The following is a 9017-nucleotide window of genomic DNA, read 5'->3' as shown; positions in this document are numbered from 1 at the left end:
AATTAATTAATCTTTTATTATCAGAGCTTCTAATCGTTAGGTCCATAAGGTCCCCTTGCTAGCTCCATAAGGGAAAAACAAGAATCAATGAATTTTGGATCAATTTGAATTGTTTAAACTAAATAAGATAATTAATTGTATAAGATGCAATTAATATAATATATAGGTACATAATAATACAAAGTTGATTTTGAATAAAATTCAAAATTATACTTTATAATATGTGAGATATAAATATTTGAATAAGATTCAAATATTAATTATATGAATAAGATTCAAATATTAATTGTATGAATAAGATTCATATAATACAATAGGTTATAATTAATATGAATGAGATTCATATTAAACTATAGATCATGTGAGAAATATAATTTGAATATGATTCAAATGAAATTAAATATGTGATAATTAATTAGTTAATTGTTAATTAACTAATATTATTTATATATATATATATATTAAATTTTATTTAATATATATTACTATATAATAATTTAAATAAATAAATAATTCCATTGGGAGTTATTTGTGAAGTAGTAGAGGGGAGTTATAACTACTCTCCAACCACTTCATCTTCTCTCACATAAAAGAGAAAGAGAAGAATTTTTATGCGGGATGACTCAAACAACATCACAGATAAGAGAAAATGTTTCTCTTTGAAAATTCTTCTTCTCTCTCACTCAAAAGCTCCTTCTCACACAAAATTTCTCCCTACAAAATATAAGAAACCCACACATTCTTGATTCTTTGTCCGAAGAATAGCAAGAAAATCAAGTAGTGGTGTCAAGAGGAGTTTCCTGTTCATGTTCGCTTGGATTCGAGGGAAGTTTCGCAGTTCATGAGTTCGAGGAGTTTGTGATGCAAGGAGAAGGATTCATTGAAGTCTGTTTTCAAGATGTATTTTCTTTCTCCTTGAACGCATGCTTAATACCATGATTATCTGATTAAATGCGTGCTTTAGTATTTTTCGCTATTTTTCATAAGTTTCTAAAACGAATTTCAGAGGCACACACGTTCCTGTGCTTCCGTTGAGGAATTCGATTCCTTCATATTAGTGGATTGCTCTTTTCTTATTTATAAAGGTATCTTAAGTGTACTATGGATTTTTGTTTACATTTTAATAATTTTCATGGTTTATCAAAAGAGATATATTGATGTAAACTGAATAGCAAATCGATGAGGTATGCTTTACTTGTGGATATGTGTTTTTACTACATGAATGGGCTATTTAATGGAAATTAGGAAAACGTACATGGAGTCTTAGTTTATAGCTCTCAAGCTAACAAGGCAAGAAGCAGAATTCTTGCGATACCTATTGGAAGATGTAACATTGTTTGGGGGGGGGGGGGGGGGGCGCATCAATACTGGTCTTTCTGCATTATGATTCACAAGTTATCATAGATATTGTAAAAAAAAAAAAGAGAGAGAAAAAACAGTGTGTTTAATGGAAAAAAAGGAATATAAGCCTCAGACATGGAGATGTGAAACAATTGTTTAACGGATTAATTGCCTCCTTGGAGAATGTGAGGTCTGAGAGGAACTTAGTGGAGACTCTCACCAAGGCCTAACAAGGATGAAGAAGAATTCTAAAGCCCTCAATATGAATGAGACTTAAACCCTTAAATATTTCATAGCCCTTTATTTGCGTGATCTTAATATAATCTTGATGAATAATTATTATGAAATCTTCAAAGCTCAGTTTTTAAGTGGTTTGTCGTTGGCAATCTTGATGAAGCAACTAATGTGATTGTGAATGTTTGATTTCCTTTTCTGAAAGAGATAAAGATTTCTTTCTAAAGCATACACGATGACCCGAGGTTTATGTGTATGGCCTTAAATAGCCCGTGATTTACAATTGTATCATAAAATCAAGAAAAACACAAGAATTGAAATGTATTTGTTGGGTCTCAATCATAGTTATTGAAATTTCAAAAGGTTTACTTACTATATTTAATTAGATTGTTGTCCTACCTCACTATGAATCAATTAAAATTGAAAGATTATGCTTGAATTTATACTTCTTTCTTTGCTTAGAAAATTTTTATCATTAATGTTTTCTTAAAAATGCCAGACATTCGTGGGAGATTATTATTGGGAATGATTTGTCATTGCAGGTAATGACTTGTAAAAAAGCATCCCCACATTAGAAGTCTTAAAACATTTAATGTTACATTTTGATCAAAATGTTACTAATTTGATATGCTGACCATTACAAACCATTTTTTTTTATCCTTACAAAAATGTTTGAACCTTATAAATTTTTTTTTATCGTTTGATAGTTTCAATTGAATAGTAATGTTTCTAATTTCCCTATATATAGAGATTAGAAATTTGGTTTGACATAGATTTCTTCTTCTTTCTATTTTCTATCTCTTTGATTTTTGATTTAGTGCAAGCATACAATGTTAATATGTAATAAACTTGGGAGCATTCCAAATATCATATTCCGAGAAACTAGATGCAACTCAATTTTTCCTTAAGTAATACAAGCAATGCAAATCAATGGTAACAAGTGTAAACACAGATGATTTTGGGTGTTTCCAAAATAGTAAAGTAAACAGAAAATGGAAACAAAGATTACAATCAAGCTTCAACTGTTAGGCTTTATGCCTTAAGCTATGTGATTGCATCACGTTGACAGTGACCCAACATAGACAGAAGTCTTCTCCTATTCATTATTGTTTTCAAGTTTCCTTGGAAGCCTAAGTAGTTAATCCTATATCTCTATAGTTAGCAAAATATTAAATCATTTCAGGCAATTTCTAAATCCTAAATCATTATATGCAACTTATAAGTCCTTTGGCGTAACTTATCTCTAAGGTTACATGGCAATCCTGTTGGGTTCTATGTATTAAAACTCGTAGTTTGTAATGCCAAACATATTCTATTTGCAATAAAGATGTAACTAACATTTATTCAATAAAATTGTTGTTGAGTCTATAAATTGTACTTGTAATAATTAAATCCAATAAACTAAGATCCATGGCTATTACATGAATACTTGGACTTTATGTGGAGACATAAAGATGGATCGAGTTTGAGTAAATAGCCAAAATGATTTATAGTATATTAGTAAGATTGAGTATCTTATTTTGGTAACACTATTGGATACGACCCACTTTGTATCTAGTACAAACGATGTGATCTTGAATTGTTCATGTGGAGACATACTAGTGGTGGCGTCCTATGCAAAGAGTTTATATAAGACAAGGACCAAGAAATAAGTCACTCTCACTTTATAACACCGTTTACTGTTTAAGACTGACTGTTTCAAATCGATGACGTAGGTAACTTCACCTTAATTCTCAACTAACTATTAATTCCGATTTATTCAGAATTATCCTTAGATTTGCATAGGTGAGGGTTGACTCAACGGCGTCGGCTCAATAAGCCTCCCATTTTAGGGGTAAGACTGGGTAGATAACTGGAGACATGTGGTGCAAGATAGAATTCACTCATACCCATCTCTAGGGATAATAGAGAGGTTGTTCTCTTAAGTATAGATTTCATTGGCTCGAGAGGAACTCGGTTTAGTGATTGGATCACAAGCCTATTATTCATTAGAGGTTCAGTGGGACTTAAGAAGCAAGTTGTAATTTCGGGGGTAAAATTACAACATTAGACCCAACTATTATTACGAACAAACAGTGAAGGGTCGACTTACTAATTATGGTTAAATCAAGTGAATAGGAATATATCTATAGTGATGAGAGTGCAACCATTAAACTATAGTGGTATGTCTCAGTGGTTAACAAATACTGATTAATTCGGATTAAAGAGTTTAACGGATTAATCTCAAATAGTTGGAGCTTATGATCTGTAGGTCCATAAGATCCGTCTACTAGCTCATAAAAGGTTACACCTTGGATTAGAATATTGAGCAAATTTGAAACGTTCAATTTGAAACTAGGGTTCTAAATTTGAAATGTTCAAATTTTTATTTAGGGTTTGGATAATTATATTCGATATAATTAAACGTTTAATTTTTTCGTAATTAAACACAATCAGAGAGTTCAAAATATTTAAATAATAATTTAAATATTGATTATATGAATAAGAATTCATATGTAAATTAGGTGTTTTATTAATTTACTATTTGATATTAAAGTATTATTTAATTAATTAAATTTGAATAATTAAATAAATTAAAATTAATTCCAAATTTAAAAAGTAGGTTTTAGTGGATTTTTCCACAATTTAAAAAATTAATTAAATTTGAATAATTAATTAAATACTTTAAGATTTAATTTGTTTCTTAAATTAAATTTATTTAATTAATTTAAATTTGACAATTTGATAATTTTAGTGGATTTTTTTTTTCCAAAAATAGGTTTTAGTGGATTTTTCCACAATTCAACACCTAGCCTACTTCCTAAGTGCAATTTGAAGTATCAAATTGCTGAATGAGTGAGTGCTTGCATGTTTGAGCTTGATAAAAGCTTCAATTTCTAAAATTGAAAAGGGATGAAATCTGAAATTTAGAGAAATTTTTGGAACAAATCACTTGTGCTCTAAACCTCTCCAATTCCATCTCAATTCTTCTCAATTCAGAGTCCCACCACTTAAATTTAAGGCTGAAAATAGTAGAGAATATTCTCTTCGTAGTCTACTAAAGATTTGGAGGTCAAATTTGTGGAAATAAGAAAGGATTAAGTGGAATTCTTCAAAGGTAATAAACTGAAACCTTTTTCCATTTTAAAACATATTTTATCATGCTTGTTACTCAAATTAAGTGTAATTAGAATGCTTAATAATTTCATTAACTTCTGCTTTTTACTTGTTTATTCCATCGATTGGTATTAGAGCATGTTTTAGTCACTCAATTAACGTTAATTTGAGTTTTGTGGGTGAATTTCTAGAGATGCATCTTTGGTAGACTCATATGGTATTCATCTAACTTTGGCATTGGTTTTCTCTTTGATTCTATGGTTAAATTTGTAATTAGCTCATGAGCTTAATTGTGTGGTTGAGAGTCTGTAATTTTATTAGAGTCAATAGAGTCGAAACTAAGTTGTAATTGAAGATTGAAGTAAGCTCAGTTGAAAAAATTGGAGAAGAAGCTACTGCCAGGCAGCATCGCGACGCTACCAATACAACATTGCAACACTGTTCTTCCTGAAACCCAAGGCGTTGCAATAGTAGGATGAAGCATTGCAACATTGATCATCCCAGCCCAAAAATGCATGTGCATGCGAACCGGTTCATGGAAGGAGTCTGATTCAATTTTCTTGTGTTCCGTTCAACCAAATTTGGATCGGTTCAGCCTCTTTTGAAGCTTTGGAGGGCCAGTTCAGGTGGTTCGGGTCTAGTTCGGGTCGATTTGAGCGATTCAGAGGCTTCTTCAAGTTATTTTTTTAATTAATTTTTGTAATAAATTAGTTTTTGCTTGCTTAGAATGCCAAAGTTGGTTCATATCAGTGTTGTTTAGATATTTTATGCATGTGATGTATGTTATATTTAAATTAAACATGTATGTGCATATTGTATGCCATATAGATTTAAAATCTCACCATAGGAAAGCATGTTTCATGCATTAATATATGTTATAAATTTGTGATAATATATATAGTATGCATGATTAGGGTTTCATAAAATTAATATAATTTTTATATTAATATATGAAATGCTTAAGCATATGTTATAGCATTTCTATGGTTTTATAAGGATTATAAAATGAATTAGACATTTAAAATCTATAACAAAGATAAGATGCATGCTTAATTAGATTTAATGAAAACTTGTTTAATAGTTAAAATAGGTCGTTATCTTATAAAACATGGTTATTGAAGGAACTCTTATCAAAGAGGGCCTATGAGCGGAAGCAAGATCGTTCCAAATTCATTGTGACAGAAATACCGCACTCACAAACATACAATAAGTTATGCATCTACTAACAAATTATGGCATGCTTTTAATAAAAAATAACAAAGGAACAAGAGATTCACATTTAAAGGACTTTTCTTCTCTGTATCTCTCGCTCTTGTCAATATCAACAACTATCGTTGTCGCTTTGCACGCCAAGCCAATCGTCCACCAAATCTCGCTGTCGCTCACCACCGAATAGTCTTCTACACAAACAGGCAGCAAGGAGGACACCACACTCAGTAACCTTGGTATTCTTGAAGTGAGAATCCAGGAGGTGTGGGCTCTGTTAGATTTGGTAGAGGGGAGGAGGAAAATACGATCGTATTCAACGACCAAGCAAATGGGAAGATTTGGAGTCTATTGTATAGATGGGTGCTTGATCATTTAGAAACAGGTGCACAATCGTTTAGTAAATCGGGTTTGATCGTTTAGATGATTGTTTAGGTAATGTCGCTCTCGCACGCAATCGCTTCATAAAAGCTACACAATCTTTTAGGTCGACTGCGCGTGTACACGATCATTTAAGAAAACTTGAGCTATTATGTAGGGTCTCGTTAGCTAGACGATGGGCAGTATACAAATCTCAAGCGATTATCTGATCTCTTTACAAAATGAAAACTATTTTTATTTTATCCTTCAGTTATGAAAAACTGAATGCAATCTCCCACTTTCACGTATGATTATGGAGAAAATTGCCAAGAATTATCTTATCAATTTTTAATTATAAATAAATATAATCATATTATATTTATAACCTATAGTTTTAATATTGAAGGAACTCTTGAACAAGAGTATCCATGAGTGTGTTCAGATCTTTCCTATTTCATTGTGACTGAATTACCAGACACACATTCTAACAAATAGGTATGCAATTTTACACTAATTAACGACATGCTTTGATAAATAAAATACAAGAGATTGAGTATACACACCAGTTGAAGATTCTCTTCACTTTGAACTCAACCCTGCGGAAGTAAACCTCTACGTTCTTTATCACCTAGCAAACAGTCGGCTACCAACAGCACGATCGTCTACACGAACGGCAGCGTACGAACAAGCAAGAATGGGGATGACACCACCACTTAGAGCCCTTGGTATTCTCGGAGTGAGAATCCAAAGAGTGGCCTTTTTTGGATTTGGTAGAGGAAGGAGGAAAGAGATGATCGTGTAGAACAATAAGCAAGTGGGAGAAGGCTATCATATAGCGGAATGCTTATCGTTTAGAGAAAGCTACACGATCGTGTACGTTTTACTAGCGACCGTCTAGTAAATGGTAAGTGATTGTTAAGAAAACTCGGCACGCTAAGCGATCATTTAGAATATGCGTGCAATCGTTTAGTACCCGAGGCGTGCGATCGTTTAGGTGATAAGGCATTATCGTATAGGCTCTCAGCTAAGCGATCGATACGTTTTCACACCTTAAGCGATTTTTACGAACTCTTTGCAAAATGAAACTAATTTTCATTTTATTCTTTAGTTACAATAACCAAATGATATTTTCCCACTAACGCACGATTGAGGAGAAAGTTTCATCCAATTATTGTAGGATTGTATGTACAGCAGCGGAAGCACAAGGATCATCTAAGCAGTCAAATTCACTAATTTTGGCATAATATAAAGCATGCTTCTGCAAAAAAATGGGATTCAAGACATACCGCTTGTAAAACTTCTTCAAAGCTCCTTCTCCAGTTGCAATATTCTCCATATCTTGTTGTAGACCACCTCAAGATCTTTCCCACTATTCTCTTAGTGCTCTAGATTGAGTTTTGGGACTCAAAACAAGCTTGAATCAAGGGATGAAGGAGAAAAGCGTATTGCAGCAACCTTGTTGAAGAACCATTATTCAAACCAGTTTTTCTCTAAAAAACTCTATAGATTGCATGCCCGATTTTCACTCCAATCTCTTCATTATATTGTAGATCAACATGCAAAGAGAAGAACTGCATGAGTTGCAACTCATACTTGGAGAAGACAAGACATTGTTAATGCTTCATGTGTGAGATACTTAGGTGATGGATAATGAAAAAAATCCATTTTTCCATTTTGTGTCATTTTAATTTTTTCATTTTCCAATTTTATCCAAAAATCAAAATTTGATTTTATAAATCTATTTTGATTTTAAAAATGAAAATTTAATTAATTTCATAAATTAATTATTAAATAAAACTTAATTAATTTAATATCAAATATTAAATTAATTTTAACACATATCCATCTTTATATATTTAAATCATATTTAAATATATAAATTCTCCTATTCCGCTTAATTCTAAAATTAAACATAATTATATCTCATATAATTATTAATTCCCTTAATTCTAATTTGAACGTTTCAAATTAACTTATCACGCTTTTCTAGAGCTAGATCATTACAGACTAGTAGATGGACCTCGCTGACTTACAAATCATGGGCTCCAACGATCCGAGATTAATTGACTAAACTCATTAGACCAAATTAATCTCCATTCGTTAACTAATGGGTCATTCCACTAAAGCCTATAGTTACACTCCCCTCATGTAGATATATTATGTCCACATGATTTAACCATAATCAGCAAATCCACCCTTGACAAATTGTTCATAATAACGATTGGGTCAAATATCTGTTTTACTTCTAAGATTACGTTTTATTCCTCAAGTCCCTACTGATCCTCCAATGAACAACTGGTTTATGATCCAATCACCAAACCAAACTCTCTCAGCCCAGTGAGAGGGTGGGGCCCCTTGTTCAAGACCTGGATCCAGTACTTAAGAGAACAACCTTTCTCCTATCCCTAAATCGGGTAGGCATGAACTCCGTCTTGCACCATATGTCCCCAACTATCTATCCGGTCTTACCCTTGATATTGGAGTCTTATTGAGCCGACGCTGTTGAGCCAACCCCCAACTATGCAAATCTAAGGGCAATCCCAAATAAACAGGAGTTCATAGTTAGCTCAGGATCAAGATCGAGTTACCTAGGTCATCTAGGTGAAATAGTCAGTCTTAAACAGTAAACATCGTTATAAAGTAAGAGTGGATTATTTCTTGGTCTTGATCTTATGCAAACTCATTGCATAGGACGCCCCCACTTCTCATGTCATAACATGTACGAATTAGGATCACATCGTATGTAGCACTTTACAACTCTTTGTAACAACTACAGAGTA

The sequence above is a fragment of the Benincasa hispida genome, chromosome 5 (genome assembly GCF_027475165.1).
Source record: "Benincasa hispida cultivar pf3 chromosome 5, pf3_genome.v1.1, whole genome shotgun sequence".
Lineage (NCBI taxonomy): Eukaryota > Viridiplantae > Streptophyta > Magnoliopsida > Cucurbitales > Cucurbitaceae > Benincasa > Benincasa hispida.
Note: the sequence above shows the minus strand (reverse complement) of the source record.